Source organism: Trichosurus vulpecula, chromosome 4 (assembly GCF_011100635.1).
Source record: "Trichosurus vulpecula isolate mTriVul1 chromosome 4, mTriVul1.pri, whole genome shotgun sequence".
In the NCBI taxonomy this organism is placed as follows: Eukaryota; Metazoa; Chordata; class Mammalia; order Diprotodontia; family Phalangeridae; genus Trichosurus; species Trichosurus vulpecula.
In genome coordinates this window covers 360,080,065-360,105,709 of record NC_050576.1, presented here as the reverse complement: position 1 = coordinate 360,105,709, position 25,645 = coordinate 360,080,065, and the positions used below count along the sequence as shown (strand labels likewise).

General features: G+C 38.0%; 1 pseudogene; it reads right to left on the bottom strand.

The window, feature by feature from the left end:
- Nucleotides 1-15,499: 15,499 nt before the first annotated feature.
- LOC118847251 lies at nucleotides 15,500-20,547 on the bottom strand (annotated as a pseudogene).
- Between the last annotated feature and the right edge of the window lie 5,098 nt (nucleotides 20,548-25,645).

The following is a 25,645-nucleotide window of genomic DNA, read 5'->3' as shown; positions in this document are numbered from 1 at the left end:
AGCTGATAGCATGAAAAAGAAAGCTGCTTGACTTTTATTTTTTGAAAAACAAAACACTCTTTAGAATGGGGGAGAAAAAAGATGACCAACAGCTAGTTGGTAACCATGATGAGTAAGAATATAGTAATAGAAAAATTTAAAAGGTTATCTTTGATTAATTAACATCACCTGACCCAGGTGAACTGCATCTTCAGGTACTAAGAGAATTGGGAAATATTATTTCTGAGAGTGTCTCAGTGATATTTGAAAGATCATAGAGGATGGGGATGGTAATTCAATACTAGAGAAAAGAAAAAGGACCAGATTTCATGAAAGAGAACAGGGTCTACAAATTATATGATGTTGAACATATGTGTACATAGAACATGGCAAGGTATGCTGTGGAAGGGGATGGGCTAATAGCAATGCTCTCCCGAGGTATCACAGCACACCTGGCCAATGATGGAAACATAACAATGAGCTTGACTTAAATCCCTAGGCAAATTTAGAAATAAATAGTTATGACTTTGCTGCTGTTCAGACGTGTCCAACTCTTTGTGAGCTTATTTGAGGATTTCTTGGCAAAGATACTGGAGTTGTTTGTCATTTCCTTCTGCAAATCATTTTTATAATGAGTAAGCTGAGGCAAATAGGATTAAGTGACTTGCCTAGGGTCATACCACCAGTAAATGTCTAAGACCTGATTTGTTCTCAGAAAGATGAGTCTTCCTGACTCCAGGCCTGACAGTCTATCCACTGCATCACCTAGCTGCCCAATAATTGTGAGCAGTCAACATTAGATCCTAGAAAGGGAAAAAACAACCCAGTGATTACAGCAAGCCAGCATGATAATCATCAATCATAGGTTATAGAAGATTATTATTAGTATTATCATTATTATTATTATTATTTTATTATGATTAAACTAATAGATCTGAAGAAAACTGGATATTACTTAACTAAAGGATAGCATGTGATAAAGTATTTTACATAAATATATGTATATATGCATATGTATACATATGTACACACATGTATATACATATATGCATATATACATTTGTTTGCTCATGCATATGTCACCCTGGAATGTAAGCTCCTTAAAAGGAGGTACTGCTTCATTTTTGCCTTTGTGTTCCCAGAGTCTGGAACATAGTAGGCATGAAATAAATGCTTGTTGATTGATTTTTCCATTTACTAACTAGATAGATATATGTAAAGATGTGACTTTAAATTTTGGTGATTGAGTAAATCTGTAAGTTGAATGCTCATCACCTTAAAATATTCAAGTAAAGAAATCAATGTGGCAAACAGAAACTTTGTCATGCTCCCTGCTGTGAAAACCCAAATGTTCACTATGTTCTCATTTAAATTCTTCATTATAATGACAAATGAGAACTTGCAAGGTCTATATTCATTTATTTGGAAGTTTTATGCAAGTTAATGTCTATAGAGCATGCTATTAAGTAACAGCAGACATACCGGGGGGGTGATGTTAGACCACGTAATGTTTTATTTTTTGGCTATTCACTAATGTAGCAATCTAGATCCCAGACTTGGGAGACAGAGGATGGATCTTTCCAATGATGCTGAGATTTCTTCTATCCTCTATGCTTTGATATAGCAGTGGAAGCACAATTTCTTCTTTTGGCTTTTCAAGGTATTATAGCCAGTGTGCATCTAGGGGAAATGTTACTACTTTTTGCTTTCCTTTCTATTTTCTACTGTACTATGAGGGAAGCCATAGTACCCATCACTGGCCTAATCAATGCTAATCTTCATTTTTCCTGTTTTTTTTTTCCAATTTACCAGGTGATATGGAGGACCTCCTAAAAACTGTAGTTGTAGAAAATTTTAATAAAGTAAATGAGAAACTGCTACCCCACTCCTCATTAGCATGATTTTTTTTTCAACAAACATTTACTAGATCAATTCATGTGCTGAATCCTAGGACAGAAAGAAGAATATGTAATACTAGTAGTCATGGAACTAGTAATCATAGAAAATTCATAAATGTAGCCCCCAAAATGTAGGAGCCTCAGACTCTCATCATGGGATATCAAAACTCCCTTCCTTTCTGGGTTTGCTCGCTTTAACCTTTGCTCACCTTGGTAAATCTAGATTTTCAAAGACAGACCATCACCACACAGTTGCCCTCAGACTCTAGCAGGGTACTATTCTGAAAGTAAATATGCTTCCCCTTGCTATTCTAGCTATTGAGCTGCACCCCCTACAAACAATGTTTTCAGTCTATGAAACCAGATATTCATAAAGTAAGATACTCATGTAATAAGTGATGTTTATACCACCAGCTGCTACTACTAATGGCAATTTTAGAGTCTTGCATGTAAAAATTGACTTTAATAAATGATATCATACATACTAATAAAATAAAGTCAATGTATAACAAATCAAATATCTTACAATACACACAAGCCAGTATCACATTCTCTGTATCATTCAGTTTCTGTGGTGAAGAGTGGTTACGCACTCAGAAGAAGTAGCTGGTAAGTACATGAGAAAAATCCAAGTGTCTAGGGTAATACATCTGTGGGCCATAGGCTTTTATGTTATTTATCCATTAAGGAGCATGAGTTAAACTATTCCACAGCTTACTGCTTGACCACTGGACCTCAATACTCTTTACCTGGCTAAATCCTCTCCACTTCTGTACTCTAACGTTGCATTTACAACTCTTTCAGTTTACAATTACCTTTAAATGGATATTTAGACAGTGTTGCCTCAGTGTTAATAACAGTTCTCTTTAAGCCATAGAACATCAAAGTTCATCAACCTGGATATTAGTGTGCCAAACAGTCCAGACCAGCCAATAAATCCACTTGCTTAGATGCTGCATTTTCCAGTTACAATGGAACTCACAGAAAATAACTCAAGTTGACTCTTTTTTTTTAATTTATTTTATTTTTTGGTATATTTTAAAAATTAAAATTGTAGCTATAACACTTCCCTTCTTATATGTATCCCCTTATGAACTTTCTTCTCTTCTGCTCTGCATTTTTTTTGATTTGATGATGCTATTTTCTTTTTTTCTTTTTTTAGTATTATTATCATGACATCCTATTTTTCACCCTCCCAATTTCTTTTCTCTCTTCAAAAAAATAAAGGTTTTCTTTGTCAAGTTACTTCTAAATTTAAAATATGCTTATGCCCTTAAATTCGTCAAACTAAGACTAAGGGAAATTATATAACTCTCTCATCCCTAACTTTTTTTTTAAATTTAAATTTATTTATTTAACATATTTGGTTTTCAGCATTGATTTTCACAACAGTTTGAATTACAAATTTTCTTCCGATTTCTACCCTCCCCCCCACTCCAAAATGGCATATATTCTGGTTGCCCTGTTCCCCAGTCAGCCCTCCCCTCTATCTCCCTCCTCCCCTCTCATCCCCTTTTCCCATCCTTTCTTGTAGGGCAAGATAAATTTCTATGCCCCATTGCCTGTGTATCTTATTTTTTAGTTGCATGCAAAAACTTTTTTTTTGTTGTTTTTGAACATCTCTTTTTAAAACTTTGAGTTCCAAATTCTCTCCCCTCTTCCCTTCCCACCCACCCTCCCTAAGAAGTCGAGCACTTCAACCTAGGTCATGCATGTATCATTATGTATAACCCTTCCACAATACTCATGTTGTGAAAGGCTAACTACATTTTGCTCCTTCCCGAACCATCCCGCTTTATTGAATTTTCTCCCTTGACCCTGTCCCCTTTCCAAAGTGTTTGTTTTGACTACCTCCACCCCCATCTGCCCTCCCCTCCATCATCCCCCCCCCCTTTTATTTTTTTTTATCTTCCTCCCTCTTCTTTCCTGTGGGGTAAGATACCCAACTGAGTATGTATGGTATTCCCTCCTCAGGTCAAATCTGATGAGAGCAAGGTTCACTCATTCCCCCCCTCACCTGCCCTCTCCCCTCCTCCCACAGAACTGCTTCCTCTTGCCACCTTTTTGCGAGATAATCCACCCTATTCTATCTCTCCCCATCTCCCTCTCTCAGTATGTTGCTCTCTCATCCCTTAATTTCATTTTATTTCTTTTAGATATCTTCCCTTCATCTTCAACTCACCCTGTGTCTGCTCTCTCTCTTTTACATATATATATATATGTATATATACATATAAAAACACACACACATATATATATACATACATACACATGCATACATATACACACAGATACATACATACATACACATTCACTTATGTACATACCTAAACATATATATATGCATATTCCCTTCAATTACCCTAATACTGAGGTCTCATGAATCATACACATCATCTTTCCATGTAGGAATGTAAACAAAACAGTTCAACTTTAGTAAGTCCCTTGCAATTTCTGTTTCTTGATTAGCTTTTCATGCTTCTCTTGATTCTTGTGTTTGAAAGTCAAATTTTCTATTCAGTTCTGGTCTTTTCACTGAGAAAGCTTGAAAGTCCTCTATTTTATTGAAAATCCATATTTTGCCTTGGAACATGATACTCAGTTTTGCTGGGTAGGTGATTATAGGTTTTAATCCTAGCTCCATTGACCTCCAGAATATCGCATTCCAAGCCCTTCGGTCTCTTAATGTTGAAGCTGCCAGATCTTGGGTTATTCTGATTGGGTTTCCACAATACTCAAATTGTTTCTTTCTGGCTGCTTGCAGTATTTTCTCCTTGATCTGGGAGCTCTGGAATTTGGTGACAATATTCCTAGGAGATTTCTTTTTGGGATCTATTTGAGGAGGTGATTGATGGATTCTTTCAATTTCTATTTTGCCCTGTGGCTCTAGAATATCAGGGCAGTTCTCCTTTATAATTTCTTGAAAGATGGTATCTAGGCTTTTTTTTTGATCATGGCTTTCAGGTAGTCCAATAATTTTTAAATTATCTCTCCTGGATCTATTTTCCAGGTCAGTGGTTTTTCCAAGGAGATATTTCACATTGTCTTCCATTTTTTCATTCCTTTGGTTCTGTTTTATAATATCCTCATTTCTCATAAAGTCACTGGCTTCCACTTGCTCCAATCTAATTTTTAAAGTAGTATTTTCTTCAGTGGTCTTTTGGACCTCCTTTTCCATTTGGCTAATTCTGCCTTTCAAGGCATTCTTCTCCTCATTGGCTTTTTGGAGCTCTTTTGCCATTTGAGTTAGTCTGTTTTTTAAGGTGTTGTTTTCTTCACAGTGTATTTTTCAGTATTTTTTGGGTCTCCTTTAGCAAGTCATTGACTTGTTTTTCATGGTTTTCTCGCATGCTTCTCATTTCTCTTCCCAATTTTTCCTCTACTTCTCTAACTTGCTTTTCCAACTCCTTTTTGAGTTCTTCTATGGCCTGGGACCAGTTCCTGTTTTTCTTGGAGGTTTCTGTTGTAGGCTCTTTGACTTTATTAATTTCTTCTGTCTGTATGTTTTGGTCTTCTTTGTCAGCAAAGAAAGAATGCAAAGTCTGAGACTGAATCTGGGTGCGTTTTCGCTGCCTGGCCATATTCCCAGCCAACTAACTTGACCCTTGAGTTTTCAGTGGGGTATGACTGCTTGTAGATTACAGAGTTCTATGTTCCACGTTTGGGGGGGAGGTGCCAGCTCTGTCACACCCGCACTGCTCCTTCCCCAACCCCCAACCCCAACTGGGCTTAGATCTTCAGCAGGCTGTGCACCCCTGCTCTGATCCGCCACTTAATTCTTCCCACCAGGTGGGCCTGGAGTCGGAAGTAACAACAGCTGTAGCTGCCCCACCTCCGCTGCCCCCGGGGCTGGAAGCCGAACCAGGAACTCCTTTCACTCCCGCAGCTTTTCCCACTAACCTTCTCAGCAGTCTTTGGTGTTTGTGGGGTGAGAAGTCTCGTAACTTCCGCAGCTCGCTGAATCAGGGCGCTAGGGCCCCCTCCGCCCGGCTTCTGGTCTGGATGGTCCACGCCACTCAGGCTGGGCTCTCCTCCACTCTGTTCCCAGCTCCCAGCTCCCAGCTCCCAGCTCCGTGTGGGATAAACCTCACCCAGAGACCCTCCAGGCTGTCCTGGGCTGGAGCCCTGCTTCCCTCTGCTGTTTTGTGGGTTCTGCCATTCTAGAATTGGTTCAGAGCCATTTTTTATAAGTTTTTGGAGGGTCTCCGTACGGAGCTCACACTATTCCCTGCTTACCAGCCGCCATCTTGGCTCCACCCCCCTCAAGTTGACTCTTTGAGCCAGAAGAACAAGTCTAGTAAGCTCATCAGACTACCTAAGCAACTGCAAAGCCCCCCACCCCCTCCTTTTTTTCAGCAGAGATAGCAGTAAAGAGCAAAACCTCTTAGGAGAACCTTCAAGGACTCTGATTCTTGAAGTTCTTGGCCAAAGAAGTCAGATCTTCTCAAAACTTTCAAGAATCATTAAGCTGAATCCTTCTGTCTTCTGACTATTTCTAAATGTCATACCTATAGTGCAGCAACTTTATGGAAAGTGACAATTGAGCTAAATTTTGAAGGAAGTTGCTGATTCTAAGAGTAGAGGGGAGGAGTATGAATATTCTAGTAATGGGGTGGGGATAGGGAAAGGGTGTACAAAGTCCCAGAGAAGATGGAATGCTGCATATGGAGAGCAACATTTAATCCAGTTTGGTTGGCGTGTAGAGAACAGAATAAGTACTATGAAATAAGTCTGGAAAGAACTGCTGGAGTCAAACCATGAAGTTCTTTAAACGTCCAACAGAGGAGTCAGTATGTCATCCTAGAGATGAGAGGGAGATAATTTGTCTTCTTGGGGTAGTGAATAGCATGTGCTTTAGAAATATCAATTTGACAGCTGTGTGGAAGAGGGATTGGAAAAGGCAGACACTGAAGGAATGGAGAACAATTAGGATTTTATTTCAATAATCCAGGACAGAAGTGATGAAGGCCAGAAGTTCCCAAATAATCAAAATCATCTATTCATTAAAGTTCTTAAAGCCCATCTATCTCAAATTCTGATTGCAATGTTATGTTCAAATATTTATTTTTGAAATAAAAATAAAATATATTTTATTTCCATAGGAAATGAAATCATTTTAATATGATGCAATCAGAACTTTTTTTCTTTTAAAACCTGACTTTGACATGAAGTGCCTAGAGTCTGAGGCTGCAGGATACTCTTTCATTGTCTGCCGGCTACTAATGGTTGACATAGAGCATGATAACTTTTGAAATATTGTGCACATAAGACCAGCATGCTTTGTGAATCAAACATGAGCAGTAGGGACTGGCTGCAACACAGGGAAATGCTGTGTATCAGTATAGGTTCAGTGATAAAACACATCTAAAAATATTATACATCTTGTTTTAGTGCTTCATGCTCCATTATCCTATTCAGGGTCACTGATTAGAGCAGTTATGGTCACAGGTCATTTGGAGTGACCACTTGTTCTTTGCCAAGGGAAAAATGACTTTAAACCTATGAGAATTTGAAAGAACTGCCATAGTGAGAAATTTTACTTGTGAAGTAAAATACAAAGATAATATTCATGAAATTCTTTTTTATATTCAAATAGAAAATGTCTTACTATCAGTATGATTTCTTTCAAACAATTATAAAAAAAAGAATACTAATTCTTTCTGGGAACATATGAAAGGACTTTAGAGACAACAACAAAGCTATGGCACCCCCATTGTCCCAGGGAAGACAGACAAGCTGTGACCTATACTCACACACACACACACACAAAAAGGTTTATAAAAAAGATAGCAGATCTCCTATCCTCAGTCATCTATTTAATCTATTAATCAATCAATTTAAATCTGCTTTATAAATATGTAGTATAAAGTCTGGGGTGGTTCCTTATGAATGACAAATGGAATGAGTCAGCCAGGGGAGAAGGCACTCCAGCAGTCACTCAGCTAGACACATTCAGGGCATCCTTATTTGAATTTTTAGGAACTTTAACCAAAAAGGTTTACTTCCTGGAATCCTTCCCTTTAATTCTACTTATAAGTATGTGTACCATTGTCATCAAGGACAATATGCATAGTTGCCTCAGGTATAGTTCATTGAAAATAGAAAAGATGTTTTCAGAACTTAGATCAAGAACTCTGTAAACACTTCTCTACTTCTTATCTCCCTTACTTCTATGCTGGAAAAGATTAGAGCTTATCCACACCTTTTTGTCCTTGACAACTCTGGCCCATTTCCCCTTAAAATGGAACAAGCCACATTGGCTATTCCTTTTTATTGCCTGATAGCCAACTCACTTTCTTTTCTGCTCTTACGTGTCTCTGTTAACATAGTTTATGTGGATCCTCTTGTACACTTCATAACTGAAAATGCATCACAGTTTATGTACCAACTCTGTTTATGTCTTACTCTTTGGGTAATCTACAAATTCATTATCTGTGGTATATTTTATTCATACTTTGCACTATTCAATTCAATAAACATTTATTTACTATCTGCCAGGCACTATGCTAAACACTAGCGATAACAAAAGAAGAAAAAAGATAACCCCTGCTCTCAGGGAGCTTAAAATCTAATATCATCCTTGGGAAAAAAAAAAAAAGCTTGGGGTCATTTAAAGCACTGTAACATTTCCCAGAGTTCATTCAGCCCAACTTTCTCTTTCTGTTAAAATACAGAAAATCAATCATTGAAGTAAACAAACATTTATTACATACTTAATATGTACCAGGTACTACATAAGTGTGAATAGAAAGCAACAAGTCCTTGCGTTCTAGGAATTTATGTTCTATCAGAGAAGTAAATTTATGCATATGTAGATATATATGAATACAAACATGGAGTAGACACAAAATAAATACAAAGTGATTTTTTTTTGTAGGGGAAGTTTCTAATACCTGAAGGGGATATTAGAGATGACTTTCGGAAAAGGGGGTTCTTGATTTGAGTCTTGAAGAAAATAAATGATTCTAAGAGGCATGAGAAGCAGCCAATATGAAGTCACAGAGGAAAAAAAAAATGAAGAGGAGCAAAGAGAGTTTAAATGGTAGGGTTCATGAAGAGGAACAATATGTAATATGGCAAGCAAGTTGAGACCAGATGACAAAAACAACTAAAAGCAAAATGAAGGAATTTATATTTAGTCCTAGAGCTAGAAGTGAGTCACTGAAGTTTATCAAGTTTAGCCAGGTTTGCACATTGGGAAAATCATTTTGGTAGCTGTGTAGAGGATGAGTTGGAGTGATGTGAGGCAGAGATCAATTAGGAGGTTATTTCAGTAGTTCAGAAGAGAGTGAATGTTGACCTGCACTGGGGTAGTATCTCTATGGTCAGAGAAAAGGGCACAGCAGAGTACAGTTTATTATCAAAATCATGTCTGTTCATTTTTATTGGACCAGTTCAATGAGTTGGCCAAATAAACCGCATATCATATTTCAGATAATTAGGATTCTTCGTTCACCTTAGTTTTCCAGTTTAAATATTTAGGCCGAATTCCTTTGATTTATTATGCACCTTATTTAGGATTGTTTATAGATATACTGTTCTTATTGTAAAATCTTACCAAATGACTGTTTTGAATTAATTGTGTCTACTGGCTGATTATTAAAGGAAGTTTACTGGTGGGGGCACATGAACTATAATTTTGGAAGTATCATGAAAATTCAGGCTGACTTTGGGAGAATGTAACTCAGTGACATTGGGATGGGTTTGATTGTCACACTGATTCTCATAACCCAATGTAGGAGGGGGTAGAGATTCAATTAGATATAGAGTCACATGTGACCTCCATTGTCTCTAGCATCCCATAGGATAGCATGCTGGGGTATTGAGCTGGAATATATTCTCTTGCCAAGCCTCAAAGTCCCTGGTGGCCAGGGTTTATATATAATCTTCGGACCAAGGGTTGGATGTAGCAGTTGTCACATTGATAGATATGGAAAAGAGTCAGGGATTTTGGACTAGTAGTAAAAGAGGGATTCCAAAAAACAACCAAATAAACAACCAACAACAACAACGAAAACACAATTAGGAGATTCTACTCAACATGAAGAATGTGGAATTAGAATTAGCTGCATTAACAGGTTTGTTGAAGAGATTAAGAAGCCAATTCTAAACTAGAACTTGGGTATACTTTAAACCTTAAGGATACCAAAGTGGTGAAATAGGAAACAGCTCTCCCAGTGCGGTATCATAGAATCTTCTGGTTATTTTAGACATATGTATCTCCTGAGTACCTTTGATAACATGTAGTAGTCACCATTTCCCCTGATCCTAAGAATCCTGAAACCTGTGAGTTGTGGAGTGCAGAGAAAACTGCTTGTTGGGATGGGGAGAAGGATGGCTACATAGATATATCACTATAAGCTCACAAGAGTATATAGTCTTGATTCTTATTTACTGCCCACTAAATAAATGCTAAAAACAAACAAACAAACAAACAAACATGTATGGTCAGACATTTTGACATAGTAGAACACCAATTCAGGTCATTCTATTTAATTTTATTATGATTTTTTTTGGCATGACCACCACTAGACAAACCTGTGAAGTAGGAAAAGTTTGTTTCAATGACCACTGACTCCAATGATAGTCTATTCATCTAACCCAACATCTACTTTCCCTGGTCCTGGATGTCTACTATCTCCCCAGTCTTGGTTGCTGCCATATTCTACCTAATTTATATTAAACATTCTGTATATAAGTCCAAGAGTTTCCAAAATGTCAACTTAAACTAATATTAACTTAGCTGAACTAGACAGCCACTCAGTAATAGCATGTGTTTTTCAACTATGGCCTTTGTATAATGCATGTGTCTATGATATATAATCCATTAATGATCCTATAGTAAAAGTTGAAAACAGGTCAAAGTAGTTGCAGAGGAGATACTGAGAGACCATTGGGCCATTGAGGCCATCTGGCCTTTTGTGGTTCTTGTTTAAAGCTGTGTCATAAGTCACTAATCTATCTTTGGGCTGGTAAGGCTGGCTGTAGAGGTCAGAAACTTTAACTTCTGTAACTTGAAATTATAGATTTTGTAAAGTACTGTATTTCACAACTTTTAATTCTCTGTGTCAATGTGATTACTGCCTAATCTTGTCATCTCTTACTTCCATTTTCGTTAAAAGAAAAATAAAAGCAAGAAGGGTAGTCTTGTACAATGTGTTGGTAAAGTGCAAACACTTCTCAAGAAAATTAAAGTCTGTTGCTGCATCTATCATGTTCCTAGTTTTCCCAAGAAATGACTATTCTTCCTTAATAATGAATTTGTTTCTGGAACTTGTGTTGCCCTTTAGTTCAGAGATGGATACAGAGAAGTGGTACATTGTTCTAATGAAAATAGTACCTAAACAAAACTCTTACTGAGGCCCTAGATAGTCCTAATCTGTTCCCACTCTTTTGCCACTTAGAGCAATTCAACTCTACTTCTCTCAAGAACAAAACTGGGAGTGCATTGAAGACACAGCTGAAACTGAATTAACTCCTGTGTTTCCCAATGCCAGACAAAGACCATTACCTAGGCCTTTAAAAGAATGCAGAGCTTAAAATCATCCGGACAGGCTGAACCAAAGTGTCATTGGAACCTGAGAAAAAACAAAATTGGCAATCGTTTTGTTCAGTCCTATCAGTTCCTTTGTATGATTGCTTTCTGTTCTAATTCATTAGGTAAGGATTAGGTCCAGCTATCTCTATTGCCTGGGTTAAAGTCACACCAATTGGTTGAAATCAGATTTTAATTGATATAATTTCTGTCACATCAAAAGGTACAGTCATTTTTTTTTGTTCAAAAGCTGATTGATTTGTAACCATCTCCTCCAATTGAATTCCAGACTTATTTTAAGACTAAGGTGAACTTGACCTCTTAGGAAAAGGCGATTTATTTCTGCAGGACATTTTCCATTATTAAAAATATTTTCCCCATGTAAAGAAAATGTGAATTCTTATGTTCATGCCATGGCACATAGATGAAAGTATATCATTGTAAAAGTGTGTGTGGTTGTGCTATGTTAAGGCAGAGTGTTAGCATATATATTCATATGGATGTATATATGTTTTTAATAGTATTATTTCAGTTGTTTCAAAACTCTGTAAAAGGATCATCCTGACATTACAATTAACTTTACAGACAAGAATTTGTTACAAAACTCCTATTACTGAGCTGATCTTAAATATAATCATCGTCTGTGCCCTTAAAGTCATAGCTAGGCATTAGAAGATACAGTTAATTGCCTGACTTTATGAGTAAAATGTTTTTTAAAAAATCAACCAACAATAAAGAGAAAGGGGTCATATTTTTTCACAACTCTCAATCAAATGAGGGATTGTTAAGCTGTGATCTGCTATAGGAAATCATTTGTGAAAGTCTACTCTGATTCGCTTTAATTTTCATCATGGATATCCTTAATGCATGTATCCTTATGAATTTTTTGGGATGAGAGAGAAAGCATATGGGTCAGCAGACATTGTTAATATATATTATCTATTTAAAAGTTATCTTTGATAGCAAATCTAGATTTTTAAGCACTATAGTTGGTCTGGTCATAGCAAGTAGCCCACTACATTAGCAAAAGGTGGAGATAGGAACATGAGGCTTAAGGCACTGTGCTCCAATGTCGAAGTGATTCAGTGATCTCATCATTTTGGGAATTTCCTTCAACTATGAAGATCATAAGTCATCCATACCTGCCCACACTGGACTTAGTGACCAGTGGTGTAGCGAACAGCTGGGAGTAAGGATAAACATCTGGCATTTGGTGACCCTAGGAGAAGTCTATCTCCTCAATTCTGTCAATGAGAAAGAATCTAGGAGTAGGGCCACAAAGATGAGTATAGAATTCATCTTACACAATAATTACTCTGGCTAAGATGGCTCAGCTTGCTTACATGCAGCATGCCATTGTTGGCTCACCAGAAATTTTGATTCCTCTCATGTTGTAATGCCCCTTAGTACAGGGAACAGCTACATGGCAACCACCTTTACTAGAATTAAGTAGACATGACCTAGTGAATTATCTGAGGAGCACAGCAGTTGAGTGAGATGTCAAACAGGTGGTAAATGTCAGAAGCACTGACACTAAGTCTAGAGCTTTAACCACTAGACAACACTGCCTCTGTAGGAGGGTGATGCAAATATCAAGCAGGAAAGGACAGCATACAATTTCTCTGTTAGCCTACCTTTAACGAAAAAGGAGATGAGGAAGTAGAATAAATGTATAGAATATTAAGAGGTGTAGTAATCAATTGTATTACATTTCTAGACTTCAATAGTGAATGCATGATTTGTTTTTGTTTTCCTTTTTAATGTAAAGTCTCTCCAGAGAGTTTCAAATTATGTACTAGTGAACTGAAATCCCTGTATTGTGTATATGCAAATACCAGGCAAAGAAAGAACAAGTCTTCGTTTTGCCCCAATAGTTTCACTGGGTATTAATGATGAGCCTCTCTTTCCTCAGTGCAGAAAATTTGACTTTGGGCTTCAATAGCTTTGAACTAGTTCCCATCTCAGTACTGAAGAACAATTCAATGTATGATACTGTACCTAGAATTACTGTTAGAACATGTTAATGTATTGAAATAACTTAAACACCCTTCCTATTGCACTAATGGGATTTCATACATCTGAGTTCACTCCACTTGATTTTTACAAATGATGTTTTTCCCCTCATAACTGAAATAGTTCATAATTTTTTGAGTAAGTCATCCAAGTATATTTGATTTTAAGTTGTTTTAAATGGGTTTACATAAGAAAACTCAGATTATTAATATTATTATTTGCAACAGCAAAAATAATAAGGACCTTATAGAATATAAAAACTATCCATCTTTTCTATTTTTATTGGAAAAAAAAAGAATTCATTATCTGCAGTAGTGAGCATTTTTTTTAAATGAACATCTACCCAAGGGAGGAGTCATCTTGTTTGAATCTTGAGTCCCCCCCTAAAATCAGTGCTTATATTTTATTTATAGATAAACTAATCTGAAATATAAAGGGCCTATCCTGTCTAATAGGGCCTATTTTGTGAGTTCTTTTTGGTTAATAGTACATGTTTTAGAATATTTTAGTTAATAGATAGATTAGATTTCCAAAGATAGCTTGGCCCCTGTGGTTACCAGTAAAATATGTTGCCACCATAACATTTTACTGTTTAACTTTTTTGATACCTATTTCCCAGGTGTATAAATGAGTCTGTCATTACGTTAGTCAACAAGTATTACATGACATGCTTACTATGTTCCAGACACTGTGCTAAATAGTGGGTTTACACACAAAGGTGAAAACAGTCACTGCCTTCATATCTAATCGGGGAGGGAGTGAACATGAAAACAACTGGGTGTATACAAGATACACAACAAGGAAGATGGAAGGTAATCTAAGAAACACTTGGAAAAGCCCCTTGATAAAAGTAGAGGGTGAAAGGTATCTTTTTTTAAACCTTTTAAACCTTTATTAGTTGTTGTTTCTAAAGAATCAAAATAGCAAATTACTTTAGATTCATCAAGACTGTATTTTTTGAATTTAAAACTTTAACAATGTACAACACAATACAAAGCAAACCGAAGAGATGGGTTCCTATTACTAGATGTTACCAAATGTATCAGTCTAACGTAATGTATTCTAGTAACGTAACATAATCTATTCCCCAAGAATGATGGGGAAAGTAAAACTGAAAAAAAAATGGTGAACTAGGGCCAGGTTAATGGATTGTGGACTCATCATCCCCCCAACCTCATTTGAAAGTACTTGCAAAGAAATTCCTGTTTCACACTGAATATTAAAGTGTCAACTGAACATTTTCCTAGAACTGGGGACTTAAAAGCCTGGGGAAAGTTGTCAAGGGGTGGAGTTAGATGCCCTGTTCCAACTAGATCCAGGATTTAGCCAAGACTTAAGTATGGGTAAGCACAGTGGCTGCCTGGCAGAAGGGGCAGAACAGACTTCAAACTCAATGGCATTCTTCATGCGTTTAAAAGTTTAGGAACTAGTGTTACACTAAGTTAGAATTTAAAATGGAGTTCATTTTTAATAGAAAAAAAAAGTAAAATCAAATAAACCATTGCACTAGATATGGATGTCAGTTCAGCCAGTCTAACAGTGAGGGATGTTTTGGTTGAACACATGACATTCAAAGAAGCACTGACTACCTAAGAGTCTCCCTCAGGGGAAACTCCAGAACACCCCTGTATCTCCTGCTCATTTCAAGGGTGAGAACACACCAACAAAGTTTGGTCTTGAATATATGTACAGTCCCCCAGAAAAACCAGTGCCAAGCTGGGAAGGGTACTGATCAAAATACAAATAAAATTAATTAGATGGCATAAGGGCAGGGTTTAGAGGTCCCAACATTCCTTGTGCTTTACCGTCCTCCTCCCTGTTCCCACAGAGATCAGACTGTCACACAGATCAATGTGTGGTGATAAGTCTCCAACAGGTACAGAAGTACACTTCCTGTCTCTTCCCCTCCCACCCCCAACAACAACAACCCCAAAACCACAGTCTCTCTTCTTCCTTAGTACAGGGTGAACCCACCAGAAAGGGAGGGGACCTCCAGGGACTGATGGGAATACTTGGGGCCTCCCATAGGGAGAGATACTCCATGGCAGGGTAGAGGTAGGCTGGGGGCCTGTTCTCAGCTGGCTCCTGCCTGAGCCATGAGGTCTTCCAATGCATTGTCCTGGTCGTTGTTGTATAATAATAAAATTTCCTTAATGTCTCTCAGTTCAAAGCCTATTTCCTTAAATTTACTCATTAATTGAAGAAATTCTGTCATCTTTTCCTCTGAACACTGGTACATTTCCATAGCTTCTTCTACCAGAATGGGATCAAAGCCCTTTTCACAGAGCTGTCCATGTGCAAACAAATAGTCAAGGACCTGCTCTGTATTTTCACCTTTCTTCTTTATGGCTTTTTTCAAGACACAGTCATATGAGTAGCCCACGTTGACCATTGCCTCCACATACTGCATGCTCACTGGGGGACAGTGCTTGCAGGTCTGAATAGGTTGGTGTACTTGAGCCCTGGGGAGAGCTGGGGGCGTTGGGCACTGACATCGTGAGACATCACCACCAGCACCGTATTTGGAGATGATGACTCTTCTGACACACACTGACAAAACAGACAAGGGAGGAAGGTGGGATGAGGGGTATACTGCTGGTGTTTCCTTGCCACTGTCCAAATTTATTATTTTTTTAAATCATTATTTATTTATTTGATATTTTTAGTTTTCAGCATTAATTTTCACAAGAGTTTGAATTAAAAATATTCTCCCCATTTCTACCCTACCCCCACTCCAAGATGGCATATATTATAATTGCACCGTTCCCCAATCAACCCTACCTTCTGTCACCCCACACCCCCCCCATCCCCTTTTCCCTTACTTTCTTATATGGAAAGATAGATTTTTATGCCCCATTACCTATATATCTTATTTCATAGTTGCACGCAAAATTTTTTTTGAACATCTGGTTTTAAAATTTTGAGCTCCAAATTCTCTCCCCTCTTGTGTCCCCACCCACACTAAGAAGGCAAGCAATTCAACAGAGGCCACAGGGGTATCACTATGCAAAACCATTCCACAATACTCTTGTTGTGAAAGACTAACTATATTTTGCTCCTTCCTATCCTATCTCCCTTTATCCAATTTTCTCCCTTGACCATGTCCCTTTTCAAAAGTGTTTGCTTTGATTACATCCTCCCCCATCTGCCCTCCCTTCTATCATACCCCCCTTTTTACCTCCTTCCTCCTTCTTTCCTGAGGGCTAAGATACCCAATTGAGTGTGTGTGTTATTCCCTCCTCAGGTCAAATCCAATGAGATCAAGATTCACCCATTCCCCCTCATCTGCCCCTCTTCCCTCCCAAAAGAACAGCTTTTTCTTGCTACTTTTATGTGAGATAATTTACCCTATTCTATCTCTCCCTTTCTCCCTCTTTCAATATATTCCTCCCTCATCACTTCATTTTATTTTATTTTTTTTAGATATCATCCATTCATATTCAAGTCACCCTGTGCCTTCTCTCTCTCTGTCTCTCTCTCTCTCTGTCTCTCTCTCTCTCTCTGTCTATATATATATATATACACACACACACATATATATAAATATATATGTGTATATATGTATATATATACATATATATAAATATATATGTGTATATATGTATATATACATATATACACACATATATGTGTGTGTATATATATATATATATATATATATATATATATATATATATATATTCCCTTCAGCTACCCTAATACTGAGGTTTCATGAATTATACACATCATCTTTCCATGTAGGAATGTAAACAAAAAGTTCAACTTTAGTAAGTCCCTTATGATTTCTGTTTCTTGTTTACCTTTTCTTGCTTCTCTTGATTCTTGTGTTTGAAAGTCAAATTTTCTATTCAGCTCTGGTCTTTGCATCAAGAATGATTGAAAGTCCTCTATTTTATTTAAAGTTCATATTTTGCTTTGGAGCATGATGCTCTTTTTTGCTGGGTAGATGATTCTTGGTTTTAATCCTAGCTTCATTGACCTCCAGAATATCATATTCTAAGCCCCTCAATCACTTAATGTAGAAGCTGCTAGATCTTTGGTTATTCTGATTATGTTTCCACAATACTCAAATTGTTTCTTTTTGGCTGCTTACAGTATTTTCTCCTTGATCTGGAAGCTCTGGAATTTGGCAATATTCCTAGGAATTTTCTTTTTGGGATCTTTTTCAGGAGGCAATCAGTGGATTCTTTCAATTTCTATTTTACCCTCTGGCTCTAGAATATCAGGGCAGTTCTCCTTGATAATTTCTTGAATGATGGTGTCTAGTCTCTTGTTTTGATCATTCCTTTCAGGTAGTCCAATAATTTTTAAATGATCTCTCCTGGATCTATTTTCCAGGTCAGTGGTTTTTCCAATGAGATATTTCATATTGTCTTCCACTTTTTCATTCCTTTGGTTCTGTTTTATAATATCTTGATTTCTCATAAAATCACTTGCTTCCACTTGCTCCAATCTAATTTTTTAGGTAGTATTTTCTTTGGTGGTCTTTTGGGCCTCCTTTTCATTTGGCTGATTCTGCCTTTCAAGGCATTCTTCTCCTCATTGGCTTTTTGGAGCTCCTTTGCCATTTGAGTTAGTCTATTTTTTAAGGTGTTATTTTAATCAGTACTTTTTTGGGTCTCCTTTAGCAAGTCCTTGACTTCTTTTTCATGGTTTTCTTGCATCACTCTCATTTCTTTTCCCAATTTTTCCTCTACTTCTCTAACTTGCTTTTCCAAATCCTTTTTGAGCTCTTCTATGGCCTGAGACCAGCTCATGTTTTTCTTGGAGCCTTTTGATGTAAGCTTTTTGACTTTGTTTACTTTTTTCTGGCTGTATGTTTGGTCTTCTTTGTCACCAAAGAAAGATTCCAAAGTCTGAGTCTGAATCTGAGTCAGTTTTTGCTGCCTGGCCATGTTACCAGCCAACTACTTGACCCTTGAATTTTTCGTCGGGGTATGACTGCTTGTAGAGTAGAGAGTATTTTGTCCCAAGCTTGTGGGGCTCCACTGTCATTTTCAGAGCTATTTCAACACTGCAAGCTCTGCCACACCAGCACTCTTTCTCCCCCAAGAACTGCCAACATGGACCATGACTCAGATCTTAAGCAGGTTCTGTACACCTGCTCTGATCCACCACTTAATTCCTCCCACCAAGTGGGCCTGGAGCCAGAAGCAATTGCAACTGTAGTTCTGTCCTTAGAGCTGCACCACCTCCTCTGTCCCTGGGGTGTTGGCCGAACCGCAAACTCCTTTCACTCTGTCCCCACAGCTTTTTCCACTAACCTTCTCTCTTTTCCTTGGTGTTTGTGGGTTGAGAAGTCTGGTAACTGCCATAGTTCACTGATTCAGGGCACTAGGGCCTGGTCCACCTAGCTCCCGGACTGGTTGATCCAGGCACAGCCCAGCCTGGGCTCTGCTCCACTCCGCTCCCAGCTCCAGGCAATAGACCCTTCCCCATGACCATCTAGGCTTTCCTGGGCTGGAGCCCTGCTTCCCTCTATTATTTTGTGTGTTCTGCAGCTCTACCATTTGTTCAGAGCCATTTTTATAGGTTTTTGCTGGTACCTGGGGGGAGCTCATGCAAGTCCCTGCTTTCCAGCTCCCATCTTCCACTGTCCAAATTTAAAGTTGAAAGTCTCACACCAAGGTATCCATTGAGTTCACTAGAATTGTGCTGGGAGCAGGGTTTTAAGGAATTCAAGAAAGTGCCAACATGGAGGTAGGTGGTGCCGTGAATAGTGTGTGGAAATTTTCCTGTCTTCTGCTCACTGTCATCCGAGTCAAATTTGGGGAATGATAGAGACTTGATATTGCTCACAGCAGTGAAAGGAGGGAGGGACACTTTGGAAGACAGTGACATATTTCCACAGCTACCTAAATGTAGTAAAGTGATAAAGCCACTGGCTTTCTGAAGGGGCTTGAAATCCCATGCAGCCCTTTTCAGGGATGCCAAGGCTTTCTGGTCCTGCAACACAAACACAGACCCTCCTTTGGGTAAGTTATTGTCTAAGATCTGGCCCACAATAGGCTCACTTGCACCAACAATAATTTTTCTCAGTTGTTCTTTCTCATCAATAGTTTTTAATTCCATGTTATCAAATTGTGTGGGATGAAAAACCCTCACCAATTAAAAAAGTTGATTTTTAATAAGGAGCCATTGCAGGGTGGGAACAGAAATAAAATTTTATTCAATTGTCATGAGAATAGGGCATCCTCTGCCAGAACAGATCTAGCAAGGGATGCCCCGTACAAGGAGCAAAGCTTCAATAATTATATCTAAGGCAAGATAATTCCTGCCCACCTCTGACCCTTCTCACCATTGGCTGGGAGGTGGGCTTACAATCTGAGCATGAAAAGCTAGACAAAGAACTGGGAAATCAAGGCACAGAAACTCCAATTCCCATTCCCTTAGTTAATGATTACAACTGAGGTGACATCTATAAATCTGAAGAAGGAAAATAGCATAAGGGGAAGGGGAGACCTCTCCATTCTTCTATAGTACTTTTACAGTAATGGAAAGCAGGTCACAGTGACCCTATTCTTACTGAGCAAATCTTTAAACCAGAACCAGAAGAAAGAACAAAAAGTTTCAGGGTAAACTTTCCCAGAGGCTGAGCAATCAGACTCTTACAGCCTCAGCAGAATTTTTCACTTCCCTATTCCCCTGTTTCTTGACTTTTAAACATTTCTAAGTATAGATACGAATAGACATAGATATATATTTACACATACATATTCCCTGTGAAGTCTTCACATTTTATTTTCTCACTACCTCACACAAAATGAATCCTCTTCACATTCAAAGTCAGCAGGGTTGAAATGCCTTCATATGGGGCGGGCTGCAAACCTTCTGTTCTGTGGCACAGCTGCTGACATGGGTTGGGTGAGAATATTGTGCTGTAAACTGGCAAGGATGGGGTTAATGGGAAGTGGCACTGTGGTTGGGCAGTGTGTCTTTGTTCGCTCAGCTTCCCATTGAGCTTTCTGGATTTTCTTAATGACCTCTGCCCACTTGATTTTTTTTTCCAAGAAAAAGTAATATTGAGGGCTGCTGCAGAAGCTTGAAAGGTATTGCCGCCCCAAAAGTTCCAGCTGGGTCCTGCAGCCCTTACAGCAGATCCCTGGGCTCAGCTGCAGCCATATTGTGTGCTGCCTTCCCTCTCCGACTTGTCTTTTTTTGTGGAGGGGGGAAGGCTAGGCATTTGGGGTTAAGTGACTTGCCCAAGGTCACACAGCTAGTGTGTCAAGTGTCTGAGGCTGGATTTGAACTAAAGTCCTCCCAACTCCAGGGCCAATGCGCTACTCAATGCACCACCTAGATGCCCCACCAGCTGTGTCTTAAAGAAATACAAGGAAACTAATAAGCACAGGTGACGGTAGAGATCATTCCAGGAATAGGTGATAGGTGAAAGATTCAGATGTAAGAGAAGTATCATTCTGTGTGAAGGAAAGCAAATAGACCAACATACATAAATCATAGAGTAAATGGAGTGGATTAAAGTAAAGAAGACTAAAAAGATAAGAAGAAACAAGGTTACAACAAGTGATAAATACCAGAGGACATGATATTAAATCCTGGAGGTAATAGAGATCCAACAGTTTTTATTGACTGGGGGTATCTTGGTCTCATATGGTAGGAATGGGTAGAGATGGGAAGCTGGGAGAACAATTAGAAGTAAACGACAATTATCCGGAGGAGAGGTGAATAAGAACTTATTAGAGTGATGGCATGTGTGTGGGAAGAGCACAGGGCACATATGAGATGTATTGTGAATTTATTAGCAGCAAGATTTCGCAACTGATTGGAGATGTTGGGTGATAGATAAGGAAAAGTGAAGGATCAAGATTCAGAGCATGGTTGACTAGGAAGACCTTCAACAGTAATAAGAAGAGTGAAAAGAATTGGGGGGGGCATAGTAGGTTCTATTTAGGGCACATTGTTTTTGAAATATCTACTAGATATCTATTATAAGATGCCCTAAAGGCAATTTGATGATGCTCAGGAGAGATACTAGTGATATACAGATACTTATAAGTGAAGTCATAGTACCTAATGAGATAAGATAGAAAGAAAAGAGGTCCTAGGACAGAAATATGGGGGTCAACTGATATTAGTGAGAGTGTTGTGGATAAAGGTAAAGCATAAGACACTCAAGGAATAATCACATAGAACAGAGAAAAATTAAGAGAAACCAGTGTCTTGAAATAGGTCACAGATAACAAGTTGGAGACTTTTTATTGCTTAACATTAGCTATATGGGTTGGGAAAGAGAAAAAAAAAAGTTATGTCAGGAAACCTATCGCTGAATTAATAAACATATCACTCCAGAAAATAGAGGCACATTGAGCATGTATTTTATGCTCTATTGTTGACCAAATATATCCTTCAAGATTTTTCCTGGGTGGTAACGTAAAAATTAAATTGGAAATAACAAACCCCACAAAGAATATGTGACAAATATGTTCTATATAGATGAGCAAATTCAATGTTTTAAGTATTTCCTTCCTCAGGGCAGACCATATGGACCAATTATCAAATTTCTCCTTTTGAAGGAATTTGTAAATTACATATTGAATAAAAGAGTATTGTTACAGTGACATCTTTCCCTTTCCCCAAGTTTATATAATTGGTGAGATACTTTAATTTTGACATTATATTAATAAGTTGAGATCAGCTATAGATTCAGTCTAATCAGTTTCCTGATGAATTTCTAATCACCAGAAAAATAAGATATTTCCAATGAAAATATGGACACACCCTCCTATAAGACACTTCCAATGTATCCTTTCAGGGATCCCTCTCCTCTGTTCCCTTGAAATTACATTTAAATGCCAAAAGTTATGAATGATTGGGGAAGATGCTGCTATTGTGTTTAGTGAATAAAATATATGGCCCAGGGTAGTAAAAGTGATTTTTGTATTTCTGTCAAGATCTCTGGCAACAAGGCTTTATGGTATTTCATTAAAAAGAAATACATGAGGTCATAGATCCAATTGATATGCTGCACTAATAACACTGCTGTTATGTTAGTTTTTCATTTTCTGGAAATAAATCACATTTTTGGAGCATATGCTTTAATTGATTAAATGATCTCTGAGAGTTAGTGCATGGTTTGTCTTTCACCAGTTTGCCAGTTTTGTAAGCCCTTAATGCTGACAAGAGTTAGCTTTATATAAAGCTTTATGTAAACTTTATATAAAGTTTATGATAAAAATCAATTGTCAGCCCCAGTGACCTTGAGGAAACAAGATCACAGCTATATGGAATTGTTCAAAGAAGGAAAGAATGAGATATAGCTGCTTTTAGTTCTATCTCATGGAACTGTGAAAAATGAATTTAACTGACACTGGAATGACGGAAAACATTTTTGTGAAGGGAACAGCAAATATTTAGTGTAATTCTCTCAATGGCAGAGGAAGGAAAGAGTCCAAGAAAGACTTGCACCTAAAAATTCATCTTTGGTAAAAAAATAATATGTAATAAATAGTTATATATTTTCATTTGTTTATAATATTTTGTTGCCTTTTACTCCACCAAACATTGCCCGACATATGAAAGATACTTAATAAGATCCAGCTGACTAACTAGTTCACCTATCGATACCTTTAGTTTTTAAATCACAATCATTTCTAGATATACCATCCATGTGCCCACTAATCATTCTCTTGAAAAAAAAAAGAAAACCAATTAAGCCAAACTTCATGCAGTGTCCATACAAACTTTACACTATAATCTATGTGTGCAACAAACAAGTTCTACATACTAGAGATATGAAGTTTTATCTATAAACCAATTCTGCAATATGTATGAAAATGTTTATTTGGTTCAATTGATTGTCAAGTTCAAAATAAACTAAAAATTTAAAACAATGAATGTGACATTGAGCACCCATGCCACCCCTAACTTCTGCAAGAAATGAAGCAAGCTCTAGAGTTAAATGTAAGAAAGTAAAATTTTCAAGACTTCTATTATACTTTCAAATCTTTTATTCATAATTGAACAACATAATTTGATTGAAATTTTTCAAAAGCCTTAATCTGGAATATCATAAATTGGAGATAAATAAATTTTAGCTCAGCAACACTCAAATAGAAGATAAGATAATTAATTTTAATGAAATATTTTATGCTAATTAATATTAATCACTTTACATTATTCAGAATGGAAGCCATTATGAGGAAATGATTGTTTTGAGTGGCAAAACTTTTAGAGAGCCAAATCTGTCAAATTTTCATTTTTAAATGAATAGTCAGAAATCATCAAACTACTATTATGTTAGTCATAAGAATTACTATTAAACCTTCGAGGATAGGATAAAAATTCTCAAAGGAGGCATAGGTATTGTATTTCATATATCATTAAGCTTCATTGCACTGGTTCTGCTGCTAAACATTTATTCCCTGAGTATGATGGGGAAAAATCATCACTGCATCCTTTCCCCTATTCTCTCCAAATATCATTGTCTTTATGCTCTAAAAGCTATTTACAAATATGTTTCAATGGCATGGAATTACTGCTGTGGTTAAATAATGTCAGGGAGGACACATAAACAGCCCAATTTTTATTTCTCTCAATGTCATATCGAGACCATATTATTATCTCACTCAAATCTTGCTAGATACCAAAAAAATGAAATAGATTAATTTTGAGAATCCCTCAGATGCAGAGTGGTATTGCGTTAAGTTTGTCAGAATACCTGGGTTTCAACAGGTGGAATAGATAGAATTTTAAAAAATCTAGTGAGTGATCCAGAAAGTAATTCAAACTACATGGGAAACAGGGGAAATGAACAAACAAACCAACAAACAAATAAATAAACAACTATTGGACTACCTCCTGAAATAAAATCAGGTAAAGTATAGTATAAAGAATTCTCTTTGATTTATGCATAAAAGCTTTTTTACTGGTGATGATGTAACACCTGGCAACCAACCCTACCTTCCTCTTTCAGGGGTTCAAGAACTCAGCCTGAACCTTTGCAAAATTGTCAGATTCTTTACCATGCCAAAGACTGTAAAAGCCACCATTAGGGACACAGGGAGAGCTAATGCTCAACAGGATTGTCATCAGCATGTGTCTTTGACCTGTGCTGAACAGCTATCTTTACAAATTCAAAAAGCCTATATTATGACCTTTAATTGTGCCAAGTTCATCATTGATGTCACACTATCCCCTCAGTTTTGGATACTGCCAGTATCCTTCCACCCCCTCCTACCCCCTGCCCTACCACCTCAATCTCCTAATATTTAATTATTCTAATATTTAATAAGGAATATTAGAAAAAGAAATTGGGGGGGTGGAGCCAAGATGGCGGCTGGTAAGCAGGGACTAGAGTGAGCTTCATACTGAGTCCCTCCAAAAACCTATAAAAAATGGCTCTGAACCAATTCTAGAATGGCAGAACCCACAGAACACCAGAGGGAAGCAGGGCTCCAGCCCAAGACAGCCTGGATGGTCTCTGGGTGAGGTGTATTCCACACGGAGCTGGGAGCTGGGAGCTGGGAACGGAGTGGAGCAGAGCCCAGCCTGAGCGGCGTGGAGCAACCAAACTTGGAGTTGGGAGGATGGGGCCCCTAGTGCCCTGAATATGTGAGCTGCAGCAGTTACCAGACCCCTCGACCCACAAACACCAAAGACTGTGGAGAAGGTTAGTGGGAAAAGCTGCAGAAGTGGAAGGAGTTCGCGGTTAGGCTTCCAGCCCTGGGGGCAGCGGAGGTGGGGCAGCTACAGTTGCTGCTGCTTCTGGCCCCAGGCCCACCTGGTGGGAGGAATTAAGTGGCAGATCACAGCAGGAGTTTACAGCCTGTTGAAGATCTAAGCCCAGCCCAGGCTGGGGGTTCTTGGGGAAGGAGTAGTGCTGGTGTGACAGAGCTGGCACCTCCCCCCCAAACGTGGAACATAGAACTCGTTAGTCTACAAGCAGTCATATCCCACTGAAAAACTCAAGGGTCAAGTTAGTTGGTTGGGAATATGGCCAGGCAGCGAAAGCACACCCAGATTCAGTGTCAGACTTTGGATTCTTTCTTTGGTGACAAAGAAGATCAAAATATACAGCCTAAAGAAGACAACAAAGTCATAGAGCCTACAACAAAAGCCTCCAAGAAAAACATGAACTGGCCCCAGGCCATAGAAGAGCTCAAAAAGGATTTGGAAAAGCAAGTTAGAGAAGTAGAGGAAAAATTGGGAAGAGAAATGAGAAGGATGCGAGAAAACCATGAAAAACAAGTCAATGACTTGC